Below are 14,742 nucleotides of genomic sequence, written 5' to 3'. Positions count from 1 at the left end.
GAGGAGCCACAAATTTCCCTCCACCCAGCGTTCCCCCAAGTCTCCCGATAAAAATGATACCTCACTTGTGTGGGTAGGCCTAGCGCCCGCGACAGGAAACGCCCCAAACCGCAACGTGGACACATCCAAATTTTTGAAAGAAAACAGAGGTGTTTTTTGCAAAGTGCCTACCTGTAGATTTTGGCCTCTAGCTCAGCCGGCACCTAGGGAAACCTACCAAACCTGTGCATTTCTGAAAACTAGAGACCTAGGGGAATACAAGATGGGGTGACTTGTGTGGCTCGGACCAGGTTCTGTTACCCAGAATCCTTTGCAAACCTCAGAATTTGGCTAAAAAAACACATGTTCCTCACATTTCTGTGGCAGAAAGTTCTGGAATCTGAGAGGAGCAACAAATTTCCTTCCACCCAGCGTTCCCCCAAGTCTCCCGATAAAAATGATACCTCACTTGTCTGGGTAGGCCTAGCGGCCGCAACAGGAGACGCCCCAAAACGCAACGTGGACACATCCCATTTTTTGAAAGAAAACAGAGGTGTTTTTTGCAAAGTGCCTACCTGTAGATTTTGGCCTCTAGCTCAGCCGGCACCTGGGGAAACTTACCAAACCTGTGCATTTCTGAAAACTAGAGACCTAGGGGAATCCAAGATGGGGTGACTTGTGTGGCTCGGACCAGGTTCTGTTACCCAGAATCCTTTGCAAACCTCAAAATTTGGCTAAAAAAACACATGTTCCTCACATTTCTGTGGCAGAAAGTTCTGGAATCTGAGAGGAGCCACAAATTTCCTTCCACCCAGCGTTCCCCCAAGTCTCCCGATAAAAATGATACCTCACTTGTGTGGGTAGGCCTAGCGCCCGCGACAGGAAACGCCCCAAAGCGCAACGTGGACACATCCAAATTTTTTGAAAGAAAACAGAGGTGTTTTTTGCAAAGTGCCTACCTGTAAATTTTGGCTTCTAGCTCAGCCGGCACCTAGGGGGGAAACTTACCAAACCTGTGCATTTCTGAAAACTAGAGACCTAGGGGAATCCAAGATGGGGTGACTTGTGTGGCTCGGACCAGGTTCTGTTACCCAGAATCCTTTGCAAACCTCAAAATTTGGCTAAAAAAAACACATGTTCCTCACATTTCTGTGGCAGAAAGTTCTGGAATCTGAGAGGAGCCACAAATTTCCTTCCACCCAGCGTTCCCCCAAGTCTCCCGATAAAAATGATACCTCACTTGTGTGGGTAGGCCTAGCGCCCGCGACAGGAAACGCCCCAAAGCGCAACGTGGACACATCCAAATTTTTTAAAGAAAACAGAGGTGTTTTTTGCAAAGTGCCTACCTGTACATTTTGGCCTCTAGCTCAGCCGGCACCTAGGGAAACCTACCAAACCTGTGCATTTCTGAAAACTAGAGACCTAGGGGAATCCAAGATGGGGTGACTTGTGTGGCTCGGACCAGGTTCTGTTACCCAGAATCCTTTGCAAACCTCAAAAGTTTGCTAAAAAAACACATGTTCCTCACATTTCCTTGACAGAAAGTTCTGGAATCTGAGAGGAGCCACAAATTTCCTTCCACCCAGCGTTCCCCCAAGTCTCCCGATAAAAATTATACCTCACTTGTGTGGGTAGGCCTAGCGCCCGCGACAGGAAACACCCCAAAGCGCAACGTGGACACATCCAAATGTTTGAAAGAAAACAGAGGTGTTTTTTGCAAAGTGCCTACCTGTAGATTTTGGCCTCTAGCTCAGCCGGAACCTAGGGAAACCTACCAAACCTGTGCATTTCTGAAAACTAGAGACCTAGGGGAATCCAAGATGGGGTGACTTGTGTGGCTCGGACCAGGTTCTGTTACCCAGAATCCTTTGCAAACCTCAAAAATTTGGCAAAAAAACACATGTTCTTCACATTTCTGTGGCAGAAAGTTCTGGAATCTGAGAGGAGCCACAAATTTCCCTCCACCCAGCGTTCCCCCAAGTCTCCCGATAAAAATGATACCTCACTTGTGTGGGTAGGCCTAGCGCCCGCGACAGGAAACGCCCCAAACCGCAACGTGGACACATCCAAATTTTTGAAAGAAAACAGAGGTGTTTTTTGCAAAGTGCCTACCTGTAGATTTTGGCCTCTAGCTCAGCCGGCACCTAGGGAAACCTACCAAACCTGTGCATTTCTGAAAACTAGAGACCTAGGGGAATACAAGATGGGGTGACTTGTGTGGCTCGGACCAGGTTCTGTTACCCAGAATCCTTTGCAAACCTCAGAATTTGGCTAAAAAAACACATGTTCCTCACATTTCTGTGGCAGAAAGTTCTGGAATCTGAGAGGAGCCACAAATTTCCTTCCACCCAGCGTTCCCCCAAGTCTCCCGATAAAAATGATACCTCACTTGTCTGGGTAGGCCTAGCGGCCGCAACAGGAGACGCCCCAAAACGCAACGTGGACACATCCCATTTTTTGAAAGAAAACAGAGGTGTTTTTTGCAAAGTGCCTACCTGTAGATTTTGGCCTCTAGCTCAGCCGGCACCTAGGGAAACTTACCAAACCTGTGCATTTCTGAAAACTAGAGACCTAGGGGAATCCAAGATGGGGTGACTTGTGTGGCTCGGACCAGGTTCTGTTACCCAGAATCCTTTGCAAACCTCAAAATTTGGCTAAAAAAACACATGTTCCTCACATTTCTGTGGCAGAAAGTTCTGGAATCTGAGAGGAGCCACAAATTTCCTTCCACCCAGCGTTCCCCCAAGTCTCCCGATAAAAATGATACCTCACTTGTGTGGGTAGGCCTAGCGCCCGCGACAGGAAACGCCCCAAAGCGCAACGTGGACACATCCAAATTTTTTGAAAGAAAACAGAGGTGTTTTTTGCAAAGTGCCTACCTGTAAATTTTGGCTTCTAGCTCAGCCGGCACCTAGGGGGGAAACTTACCAAACCTGTGCATTTCTGAAAACTAGAGACCTAGGGGAATCCAAGATGGGGTGACTTGTGTGGCTCGGACCAGGTTCTGTTACCCAGAATCCTTTGCAAACCTCAAAATTTGGCTAAAAAAAACACATGTTCCTCACATTTCTGTGGCAGAAAGTTCTGGAATCTGAGAGGAGCCACAAATTTCCTTCCACCCAGCGTTCCCCCAAGTCTCCCGATAAAAATGATACCTCACTTGTGTGGGTAGGCCTAGCGCCCGTGACAGGAAACGCCCCAAAGCGCAACGTGGACACATACAAATTTTTGAAGGAAAACTGAGGTGTTTTTTGCAAGGTGCCTACCTGTAGATTTTGACCTCTAGCTCAGCCGGAACCTAGGGAAACCTACCAAACCTGTGCATTTCTGAAAACTAGAGACCTAGGGGAATCCAAGATGGGGTGACTTGTGTGGCTCGGACCAGGTTCTGTTACCCAGAATCCTTTGCAAACCTCAGAATTTGGCTAAAAAAACACATGTTCCTCACATTTCTGTGGCAGAAAGTTCTGGAATCTGAGAGGAGCCACAAATTTCCTTCCACCCAGCGTTCCCCCAAGTCTCCCGATAAAAATGATACCTCACTTGTCTGTGTAGGCCTAGCGGCCGCAACAGGAAACACCCCAAAACGCAACGTGGACACATCCCATTTTTTGAAAGAAAACAGAGGTGTTTTTTGCAAAGTGCCTACCTGTAGATTTTGGCTTCTAGCTCAGCCGGCACCTAGGGAAACTTACCAAACCTGTGCATTTCTGAAAACTAGAGACCTAGGGGAATCCAAGATGGGGTGACTTGTGTGGCTCGGACCAGGTTCTGTTACCCAGAATCCTTTGCAAACCTCAAAATTTTGCTAAAAAAACACATGTTCCTCACATTTCCTTGACAGAAAGTTCTGGAATCTGAGAGGAGCCACAAATTTCCTTCCACCCAGCGTTCCCCCAAGTCTCCCGATAAAAATGATACCTCACTTGTGTGGGTAGGCCTAGCGCCCGCGACAGGAAACGCCCCAAAGCGCAACGTGGAAACATCCAAATTTTTGAAAGAAAACAGAGGTGTTTTTTGCAAAGTGCCTACCTGTAGATTTTGACCTCTAGCTCAGCCGGAACCTAGGGAAACCTACCAAACCTGTGCATTTCTGAAAACTAGAGACCTAGGGGAATCCAAGATGGGGTGACTTGTGTGGCTCGGACCAGGTTCTGTTACCCAGAATCCTTTGCAAACCTCAAAATTTGGCTAAAAAAAACACATGTTCCTCACATTTCTGTGGCAGAAAGTTCTGGAATCTGAGAGGAGCCACAAATTTCCTTCCACCCAGCGTTCCCCCAAGTCTCCAGATAAAAATTATACCTCACTTGTGTGGGTAGGCCTAGCGCCCGCGACAGGAAACGCCCCAAAGCGCAACGTGGACACATCCAAATGTTTGAAAGAAAACAGAGGTGTTTTTTGCAAAGTGCCTACCTGTAGATTTTGGCCTCTAGCTCAGCCGGCACCTAGGGAAACCTACCAAACCTGTGCATTTCTGAAAACTAGAGACCTAGGGGAATCCAAGTTGGGGTGACTTGTGTGGCTCGGACCAGGTTCTGTCACCCAGAATCCTTTGCGAACCTCAGAATTTGGCTAAAAAAACACATGTTCCTCACATTTCTGTGGCAGAAAGTTCTGGAATCTGAGAGGAGCCACAAATTTCCTTCCCACCCAGCGTTCCCCCAAGTCTCCCGATAAAAATGATACCTCACTTGTCTGGGTAGGCCTAGCGGCCGCAACAGGAGACGCCCCAAAACGCAACGTGGACACATCCCATTTTTTGAAAGAAAACAGAGGTGTTTTTTGCAAAGTGCCTACCTGTAGATTTTGGCTTCTAGCTCAGCCGGCACCTAGGGAAACTTACCAAACCTGTGCATTTCTGAAAACTAGAGACCTAGGGGAATCCAAGATGGGGTGACTTGTGTGGCTCGGACCAGGTTCTGTTACCCAGAATCCTTTGCAAACCTCAAAATTTGGCTAAAAAAACACATGTTCCTCACATTTCTGTGGCAGAAAGTTCTAGAATCTGAGAGGAGCCACAAATTTCCTTCCACCCAGCGTTCCCCCAAGTCTCCCGATAAAAATGATACTTCACTTGTGTGGGTAGGCCTAGCGCCCGCGACAGGAAACGCCCCAAAGCGCAACGTGGACACATCCAAATTTTTTAAAGAAAACAGAGGTGTTTTTTGCAAAGTGCCTACCTGTACATTTTGGCCTCTAGCTCAGCCGGCACCTAGGGAAACCTACCAAACCTGTGCATTTCTGAAAACTAGAGACCTAGGGGAATCCAAGATGGGGTGACTTGTGTGGCTCGGACCAGGTTCTGTTACCCAGAATCCTTTGCAAACCTCAAAATTTTGCTAAAAAAACACATGTTCCTCACATTTCCTTGACAGAAAGTTCTGGAATCTGAGAGGAGCCACAAATTTCCTTCCACCCAGCGTTCCCCCAAGTCTCCCGATAAAAATGATACCTCACTTGTGTGGGTAGGCCTAGCGCCCGCGACAGGAAACACCCCAAAGCGCAACGTGGACACATCCAAATGTTTGAAAGAAAACAGAGGTGTTTTTTGCAAAGTGCCTACCTGTAGATTTTGGCCTCTAGCTCAGCCGGAACCTAGGGAAACCTACCAAACCTGTGCATTTCTGAAAACTAGAGACCTAGGGGAATCCAAGATGGGGTGACTTGTGTGGCTCGGACCAGGTTCTGTTACCCAGAATCCTTTGCAAACCTCAAAATTTGGCAAAAAAACACATGTTCCTCACATTTCTGTGGCAGAAAGTTCTGGAATCTGAGAGGAGCCACAAATTTCCTTCCACCCAGCGTTCCCCCAAGTCTCCCGATAAAAATGATACCTCACTTGTGTGGGTAGGCCTAGCGCCCGTGACAGGAAACGCCCCAAAGCGCAACGTGGACACATCCAAATTTTTGAAAGAAAACAGAGGTGTTTTTTGCAAAGTGCCTACCTGTAGATTTTGGCCTCTAGCTCAGCCGGAACCTAGGAAACCCTACCAAACCTGTGCATTTCTGAAAACTAGAGACCTAGGGGAATCCAAGATGGGGTGACTTGTGTGGCTCGGACCAGGTTCTGTTACCCAGAATCCTTTGCAAACCTCAAAATTTTGCTAAAAAACACATGTTCCTCACATTTCTGTGACAGAAAGTTCTGGAATCTGAGAGGAGCCACAAATTTAATTCCACCCAGCGTTCCCCCAAGTCTCCCGATAACAATGATACCTCACTTGTGTGGGTAGGCCTAGCGCCCGCGACAGGAAACGCCCCAAAGCGCAACGTGGACACATCCAAATTTTTTAAAGAAAACAGAGGTGTTTTTTGTAAAGTGCCTACCTGTAGATTTTGGCTTCTAGCTCAGCCGCCACCTAGGGAAACTTACCAAACCTGTGCATTTCTGAAAACTAGAGACCTAGGGGAATCCAAGATGGGGTGACTTGTGTGGCTCGGACCAGGTTCTGTTACCCAGAATCCTTTGCAAACCTCAGAATTTGGCTAAAAAAACACATGTTCCTCACATTTCTGTGGCAGAAAGTTCTGGAATCTGAGAGGAGCCACAAATTTCCTTCCACCCAGCGTTCCCCCAAGTCTCCCGATAAAAATTATACCTCACTTGTGTGGGTAGGCCTAGCGCCCGCGACAGGAAACGCCCCAAAGCGCAACGTGGACACATCCAAATGTTTGAAAGAAAACAGAGGTGTTTTTTGCAAAGTGCCTACCTGTAGATTTTGGCCTCTAGCTCAGCCGGCACCTGGGGACACCTACCAAACCTGTGCATTTCTGAAAACTAGAGACCTAGGGGAATACAAGATGGGGTGACTTGTGTGGCTCGGACCAGGTTCTGTTACCCAGAATCCTTTGCAAACCTCAGAATTTGGCTAAAAAAACACATGTTCCTCACATTTCTGTGGCAGAAAGTTCTGGAATCTGAGTGGAGCCACAAATTTCCTTCCACCCAGCGTTCCCCCAAGTCTCCCGATAAAAATGATACCTCACTTGTCTGGGTAGGCCTAGCGGCCGCAACAGGAAACACCCCGAAACGCAACGTGGACACATCCCATTTTTTGAAAGAAAACAGAGGTGTTTTTTGCAAAGTGCCTACCTGTAGATTTTGGCTTCTAGCTCAGCCGGCACCTAGGGAAACTTACCAAACCTGTGCATTTCTGAAAACTAGAGACCTAGGGGAATCCAAGATGGGGTGACTTGTGTGGCTCGGACCAGGTTCTGTTACCCAGAATCCTTTGCAAACCTCAAAATTTTGCTAAAAAAACACATGTTCCTCACATTTCCTTGACAGAAAGTTCTGGAATCTGAGAGGAGCCACAAATTTCCTTCCACCCAGCGTTCCCCCAAGTCTCCCGATAAAAATGATACCTCACTTGTGTGGGTAGGCCTAGCGCCCGCGACAGGAAACGCCCCAAAGCGCAACGTGGTAACATCCAAATTTTTGAAAGAAAACAGAGGTGTTTTTTGCAAAGTGCCTACCTGTAGATTTTGACCTCTAGCTCAGCCGGAACCTAGGGAAACCTACCAAACCTGTGCATTTATGAAAACTAGAGACCTAGGGGAATCCAAGATGGGGTGACTTGTGTGGCTCGGACCAGGTTCTGTTACCCAGAATCCTTTGCAAACCTCAAAATTTGGCTAAAAAAAACACATGTTCCTCACATTTCTGTGGCAGAAAGTTCAGGAATCTGAGAGGAGCCACAAATTTCCCTCCACCCAGCGTTCCCCCAAGTCTCCCGATAAAAATGATACCTCACTTGTGTGGGTAGGCCTAGCGCCCGCGACAGGAAACGCCCCAAAGCGCAACGTGGACACATCCAAATGTTTGAAAGAAAACAGAGGTGTTTTTTGCAAAGTGCCTACCTGTAGATTTTGGCCTCTAGCTCAGCCGGCACCTGGGGACACCTACCAAACCTGTGCATTTCTGAAAACTAGAGACCTAGGGGAATACAAGATGGGGTGACTTGTGTGGCTCGGACCAGGTTCTGTTACCCAGAATCCTTTGCAAACCTCAGAATTTGGCTAAAAAAACACATGTTCCTCACATTTCTGTGGCAGAAAGTTCTGGAATCTGAGTGGAGCCACAAATTTCCTTCCACCCAGCGTTCCCCCAAGTCTCCCGATAAAAATGATACCTCACTTGTCTGGGTAGGCCTAGCGGCCGCAACAGGAAACACCCCGAAACGCAACGTGGACACATCCCATTTTTTGAAAGAAAACAGAGGTGTTTTTTGCAAAGTGCCTACCTGTAGATTTTGGCTTCTAGCTCAGCCGGCACCTAGGGAAACTTACCAAACCTGTGCATTTCTGAAAACTAGAGACCTAGGGGAATCCAAGATGGGGTGACTTGTGTGGCTCGGACCAGGTTCTGTTACCCAGAATCCTTTGCAAACCTCAAAATTTTGCTAAAAAAACACATGTTCCTCACATTTCCTTGACAGAAAGTTCTGGAATCTGAGAGGAGCCACAAATTTCCTTCCACCCAGCGTTCCCCCAAGTCTCCCGATAAAAATGATACCTCACTTGTGTGGGTAGGCCTAGCGCCCGCGACAGGAAACGCCCCAAAGCGCAACGTGGTAACATCCAAATTTTTGAAAGAAAACAGAGGTGTTTTTTGCAAAGTGCCTACCTGTAGATTTTGACCTCTAGCTCAGCCGGAACCTAGGGAAACCTACCAAACCTGTGCATTTATGAAAACTAGAGACCTAGGGGAATCCAAGATGGGGTGACTTGTGTGGCTCGGACCAGGTTCTGTTACCCAGAATCCTTTGCAAACCTCAAAATTTGGCTAAAAAAAACACATGTTCCTCACATTTCTGTGGCAGAAAGTTCAGGAATCTGAGAGGAGCCACAAATTTCCCTCCACCCAGCGTTCCCCCAAGTCTCCCGATAAAAATGATACCTCACTTGTGTGGGTAGGCCTAGCGCCCGCGACAGGAAACGCCCCAAACCGCAACGTGGACACATCCAAATTTTTGAAAGAAAACAGAGGTGTTTTTTGCAAAGTGTCTACCTGTAGATTTTGGCCTCTAGCTCAGCCGGCACCTAGGGAAACCTACCAAACCTGTGCATTTCTGAAAACTAGAGACCTAGGGGAATACAAGATGGGGTGACTTGTGTGGCTCGGACCACGTTCTGTTACCCAGAATCCTTTGCAAACCTCAGAATTTGGCTAAAAAAACACATGTTCCTCACATTTCTGTGGCAGAAAGTTCTGGAATCTGAGAGGAGCCACAAATTTCCTTCCACCCAGCGTTCCCCCAAGTCTCCCGATAAAAATGATACCTCACTTGTCTGGGTAGGCCTAGCGGCCGCAACAGGAGACGCCCCAAAACGCAACGTGGACACATCCCATTTTTTGAAAGAAAACAGAGATGTTTTTTGCAAAGTGCCTACCTGTAGATTTTGGCCTCTAGCTCAGCCGGCACCTAGGGAAACTTACCAAACCTGTGCATTTCTGAAAACTAGAGACCTAGGGGAATCCAAGATGGGGTGACTTGTGTGGCTCGGACCAGGTTCTGTTACCCAGAATCCTTTGCAAACCTCAAAATTTGGCTAAAAAAACACATGTTCCTCACATTTCTGTGGCAGAAAGTTCTGGAATCTGAGAGGAGCCACAAATTTCCTTCCACCCAGCGTTCCCCCAAGTCTCCCGATAACAATGATACCTCACTTGTGTGGGTAGGCCTAGCGCCCGCGACAGGAAACGCCCCAAAGCGCAACGTGGACACATCCAAATTTTTTAAAGAAAACAGAGGTGTTTTTTGCAAAGTGCCTACCTGTAGATTTTGGCTTCTAGCTCAGCCGCCACCTAGGGAAACTTACCAAACCTGTGCATTTCTGAAAACTAGAGACCTAGGGGAATCCAAGATGGGGTGACTTGTGTGGCTCGGACCAGGTTCTGTTACCCAGAATCCTTTGCAAACCTCAGAATTTGGCTAAAAAAACACATGTTCCTCACATTTCTGTGGCAGAAAGTTCTGGAATCTGAGAGGAGCCACAAATTTCCTTCCACCCAGCGTTCCCCCAAGTCTCCCGATAAAAATTATACCTCACTTGTGTGGGTAGGCCTAGCGCCCGCGACAGGAAACGCCCCAAAGCGCAACGTGGACACATCCAAATGTTTGAAAGAAAACAGAGGTGTTTTTTGCAAAGTGCCTACCTGTAGATTTTGGCCTCTAGCTCAGCCGGCACCTGGGGACACCTACCAAACCTGTGCATTTCTGAAAACTAGAGACCTAGGGGAATCCAAGATGGGGTGACTTGTGTGGCTCGGACCAGGTTCTGTTACCCAGAATCCTTTGCAAACCTCAGAATTTGGCTAAAAAAACACATGTTCCTCACATTTCTGTGGCAGAAAGTTCTGGAATCTGAGAGGAGCCACAAATTTCCTTCCACCCAGCGTTCCCCCAAGTCTCCCGATAAAAATGATACCTCACTTGTCTGGGTAGGCCTAGCGGCCGCAACAGGAAACACCCCAAAACGCAACGTGGACACATCCCATTTTTTGAAAGAAAACAGAGGTGTTTTTTGCAAAGTGCCTACCTGTAGATTTTGGCTTCTAGCTCAGCCGGCACCTAGGGAAACTTACCAAACCTGTGCATTTCTGAAAACTAGAGACCTAGGGGAATCCAAGATGGGGTGACTTGTGTGGCTCGGACCAGGTTCTGTTACCCAGAATCCTTTGCAAACCTCAAAATTTTGCTAAAAAAACACATGTTCCTCACATTTCCTTGACAGAAAGTTCTGGAATCTGAGAGGAGCCACAAATTTCCTTCCACCCAGCGTTCCCCCAAGTCTCCCGATAAAAATGATACCTCACTTGTGTGGGTAGGCCTAGCGCCCGCGACAGGAAACGCCCCAAAGCGCAACGTGGAAACATCCAAATTTTTGAAAGAAAACAGAGGTGTTTTTTGCAAAGTGCCTACCTGTAGATTTTGACCTCTAGCTCAGCCGGAACCTAGGGAAACCTACCAAACCTGTGCATTTCTGAAAACTAGAGACCTAGGGGAATCCAAGATGGGGTGACTTGTGTGGCTCGGACCAGGTTCTGTTACCCAGAATCCTTTGCAAACCTCAAAATTTGGCTAAAAAAAACACATGTTCCTCACATTTCTGTGGCAGAAAGTTCAGGAATCTGAGAGGAGCCACAAATTTCCCTCCACCCAGCGTTCCCCCAAGTCTCCCGATAAAAATGATACCTCACTTGTGTGGGTAGGCCTAGCGCCCGCGACAGGAAACGCCCCAAACCGCAACGTGGACACATCCAAATTTTTGAAAGAAAACAGAGGTGTTTTTTGCAAAGTGCCTACCTGTAGATTTTGGCCTCTAGCTCAGCCGGCACCTAGGGAAACCTACCAAACCTGTGCATTTCTTTAAACTAGAGACCTAGGGGAATACAAGATGGGGTGACTTGTGTGGCTCGGACCAGGTTCTGTTACCCAGAATCCTTTGCAAACCTCAGAATTTGGCTAAAAAAACACATGTTCCTCACATTTCTGTGGCAGAAAGTTCTGGAATCTGAGAGGAGCCACAAATTTCCTTCCACCCAGCGTTCCCCCAAGTCTCCCGATAAAAATGATACCTCACTTGTCTGGGTAGGCCTAGCGGCCGCAACAGGAGACGCCCCAAAACGCAACGTGGACACATCCCATTTTTTGAAAGAAAACAGAGATGTTTTTTGCAAAGTGCCTACCTGTAGATTTTGGCCTCTAGCTCAGCCGGCACCTAGGGAAACTTACCAAACCTGTGCATTTCTGAAAACTAGAGACCTAGGGGAATCCAAGATGGGGTGACTTGTGTGGCTCGGACCAGGTTCTGTTACCCAGAATCCTTTGCAAACCTCAAAATTTGGCTAAAAAAACACATGTTCCTCACATTTCTGTGGCAGAAAGTTCTGGAATCTGAGAGGAGCCACAAATTTCCTTCCACCCAGCGTTCCCCCAAGTCTCCCGATAACAATGATACCTCACTTGTGTGGGTAGGCCTAGCGCCCGCGACAGGAAACGCCCCAAAGCGCAACGTGGACACATCCAAATTTTTTAAAGAAAACAGAGGTGTTTTTTGCAAAGTGCCTACCTGTAGATTTTGGCTTCTAGCTCAGCCGCCACCTAGGGAAACTTACCAAACCTGTGCATTTCTGAAAACTAGAGACCTAGGGGAATCCAAGATGGGGTGACTTGTGTGGCTCGGACCAGGTTCTGTTACCCAGAATCCTTTGCAAACCTCAAAATTTTGCTAAAAAAACACATGTTCCTCACATTTCCTTGACAGAAAGTTCTGGAATCTGAGAGGAGCCACAAATTTCCTTCCACCCAGCGTTACCCCAAGTCTCCCGATAACAATGATACCTCACTTGTGTGGGTAGGTCTAGCGCCCGCGACAGGAAACGCCCCAAAGCGCAACGTGGACACATCCAATTTTTTTAAAGAAAACAGAGGTGTTTTTTGCAAAGTGCCTACCTGTAGATTTTGGCTTCTAGCTCAGCCGCCACCTAGGGAAACTTACCAAACCTGTGCATTTCTGAAAACTAGAGACCTAGGGGAATCCAAGATGGGGTGACTTGTGTGGCTCGGACCAGGTTCTGTTACCCAGAATCCTTTGCAAACCTCAAAATTTTGCTAAAAAAACACATGTTCCTCACATTTCTGTGACAGAAATTTCTGGAATCTGAGAGGAGCCACAAATTTCCTTCCACCCAGCGTTCCCCCAAGTCTCCCGATAAAAATGATACCTCACTTGTGTGGGTACGCCTTGCGCCCGTGACAGGAAACGCCCCAAAGCGCAACGTGGACACATACAAATTTTTGAAAGAAAACAGAGGTGTTTTTTGCAAAGTGCCTACCTGTAGATTTTGACTTCTAGCTCAGCCGGAACCTAGGGAAACCTACCAAACCTGTGCATTTCTGAAAACTAGAGACCTAGGGGAATCCAAGATGGGGTGACTTGTGTGGCTCGGACCAGGTTCTGTTACCCAGAATCCTTTGCAAACCTCAGAATTTGGCTAAAAAAACACATGTTCCTCACATTTCTGTGGCAGAAAGTTCTGGAATCTGAGAGGAGCCACAAATTTCCTTCCACCCAGCGTTCCCCCAAGTCTCCCGATAAAAATGATACCTCACTTGTCTGGGTAGGCCTAGCGGCCGCAACAGGAGACACCCCAAAACGCAACGTGGACACATCCCATTTTTTTAAAGAAAACAGAGGTGTTTTTTGCAAAGTGCCTACCTGTAGATTTTGGCTTCTAGCTCAGCCGGCACCTAGGGGGGAAACTTACCAAACCTGTGCATTTCTGAAAACTAGAGACCTAGGGGAATCCAAGATGGGGTGACTTGTGTGGCTCGGACCAGGTTCTGTTACCCAGAATCCTTTGCAAACCTCAAAATTTGGCTAAAAAAACACATGTTCCTCACATTTCTGTGGCAGAAAGTTCTGGAATCTGAGAGGAGCCACAAATTTCCTTCCACCCAGCGTTCCCCCAAGTCTCCCGATAAAAATGATACCTCACTTGTGTGGGTAGGCCTAGCGCCCGCGACAGGAAACGCCCCAAAGCGCAACGTGGACACATCCAAATTTTTTTAAGAAAACAGAGGTGTTTTTTGCAAAGTGCCTACCTGTACATTTTGGCCTCTAGCTCAGCCGGCACCTAGGGAAACCTACCAAACCTGTGCATTTCTGAAAACTAGAGACCTAGGGGAATCCAAGATGGGGTGACTTGTGTGGCTCGGACCAGGTTCTGTTACCCAGAATCCTTTGCAAACCTCAAAATTTTGCTAAAAAAACACATGTTCCTCACATTTCCTTGACAGAAAGTTCTGGAATCTGAGAGGAGCCACAAATTTCCTTCCACCCAGCGTTCCCCCAAGTCTCCCGATAAAAATTATACCTCACTTGTGTGGGTAGGCCTAGCGCCCGCGACAGGAAACACCCCAAAGCGCAACGTGGACACATCCAAATGTTTGAAAGAAAACAGAGGTGTTTTTTGCAAAGTGCCTACCTGTAGATTTTGGCCTCTAGCTCAGCCGGAACCTAGGGAAACCTACCAAACCTGTGCATTTCTGAAAACTAGAGACCTAGGGGAATCCAAGATGGGGTGACTTGTGTGGCTCGGACCAGGTTCTGTTACCCAGAATCCTTTGCAAACCTCAAAATTTGGCAAAAAAACACATGTTCCTCACATTTCTGTGGCAGAAAGTTCTGGAATCTGAGAGGAGCCACAAATTTCCTTCCACCCAGCGTTCCCCCAAGTCTCCCGATAAAAATGATACCTCACTTGTGTGGGTAGGCCTAGCGCCCGTGACAGGAAACGCCCCAAAGCGCAACGTGGACACATCCAAATTTTTTAAAGAAAACAGAGGTGTTTTTTGCAAAGTGCCTACCTGTAGATTTTGGCCTCTAGCTCAGCCGGAACCTAGGGAAACCTACCAAACCTGTGCATTTCTGAAAACTAGAGACCTAGGGGAATCCAAGATGGGGTGACTTGTGTGGCTCGGACCAGGTTCTGTTACCCAGAATCCTTTGCAAACCTCAAAATTTTGCTAAAAAAACACATGTTCCTCACATTTCTGTGACAGAAAGTTCTGGAATCTGAGAGGAGCCACAAATTTCCTTCCACCCAGCGTTACCCCAAGTCTCCCGATAACAATGATACCTCACTTGTGTGGGTAGGCCTAGAGCCCGCGACAGGAAACGCCCCAAAGCGCAACGTGGACACATCCAAATTTTTGAAAGAAAACAGAGGTGTTTTTTGCAAAGTGCCTACCT

Source organism: Pleurodeles waltl, chromosome 7 (genome assembly GCF_031143425.1).
Source record: "Pleurodeles waltl isolate 20211129_DDA chromosome 7, aPleWal1.hap1.20221129, whole genome shotgun sequence".
NCBI lineage: Eukaryota > Metazoa > Chordata > Amphibia > Caudata > Salamandridae > Pleurodeles > Pleurodeles waltl.
Note: the sequence above shows the minus strand (reverse complement) of the source record.